The following is a 1130-nucleotide window of genomic DNA, read 5'->3' on the forward strand; positions in this document are numbered from 1 at the left end:
TGCTTTAGGTGCTGCACCGCTATAAAGGCACTAACGCAATGTTAATTTTTGGCTTTAATATCATGGATTTTTAGTTTAGTTTCAGCTAATTAAAACTAGACTCCAAGAGAAGGTTAGACATAAAATTTAAACCACAAGTCAGGGGAACATGTTGTACCAAGAACTGGACTTCATGCAATCTCTGTTCAGCATAGCTAGGAAAAGTGAATTAAGTGGTTTTAAACTTAAACATTATACTCCCTTTGCATTTGGAGCTGTCTTTCCTTCACCACAAGGAGACTTTACTTTATCACAAGGAGGTGACAAAGGGCACTTGTACATATTATGGGGGTTTAATCCTGAGGTTTTTATTCTATGCTCCCTAAATTGACCCTGAGGACTAAACTGTTTCAGTTTTTCCATCATTTTACAGTGAAGGGCCGGATCCCTTTTGTTTTTTGGATGGAATCCTTTCTTCCTCACAGTCGGGGTCATCTGCAGGTGAGCTAAGCAGCCCCTGAGCTGCAGGCGGCCCCTGCCCTTCCCCCCTTGGCAGCAGTGCCCCCGGGAGCCACACAGGCAAACTGCTACCAGGTTGGGTGCTGCTCAAGTTCAGAGGCAGTATCTGACCTGACCTGACTCTTCCCCAAACCTGCTGGGGCTTCCAGTACCCTGTGTACTGTCTCTAGGCATCAGGAAGGCCATGGGATGCCTGGGAATGGGCTGGCATGTCCCTGAGGCAATGTGGAGAGGCAGAAGCAGGCTGGGTGGGTGTGCTGGTGGCTGGAGAAAGTAGCCTGGATGGTGCACAGGGTGCAGGAAGCCTAGGTGGGCTCAGAGAAGCTCAGGCTTGGCAGGCTTCCAGCACTATGCACCATTCCTACCACCTTCTCCAAACACTAGCACACCCAGCTGCCCTCCTGCCGCCTCTCTGCACTGCCCTGGGGGAAGCCAGCCCATTCCCCAGTCCCAGCTGGCAGGAAAACTGCTGCATGAGGCACTGGAAACCCTGGTGGACTCAGGGAAGACTTGGATCCAGACGGGTGCTGCCTCTGAGCTGGGGCAGCACCCAGCCTACTAGCAGCCTACCCAACTGGCCTTGGGAAGCACTGGCACCATGGAGGGAAGGACCAAAACCTTCCGCAACTCAG

This window comes from Crocodylus porosus, unplaced genomic scaffold (assembly GCF_001723895.1).
Source record: "Crocodylus porosus isolate Cpor-Errol unplaced genomic scaffold, CroPor_comp1, whole genome shotgun sequence".
Lineage (NCBI taxonomy): Eukaryota > Metazoa > Chordata > Crocodylia > Crocodylidae > Crocodylus > Crocodylus porosus.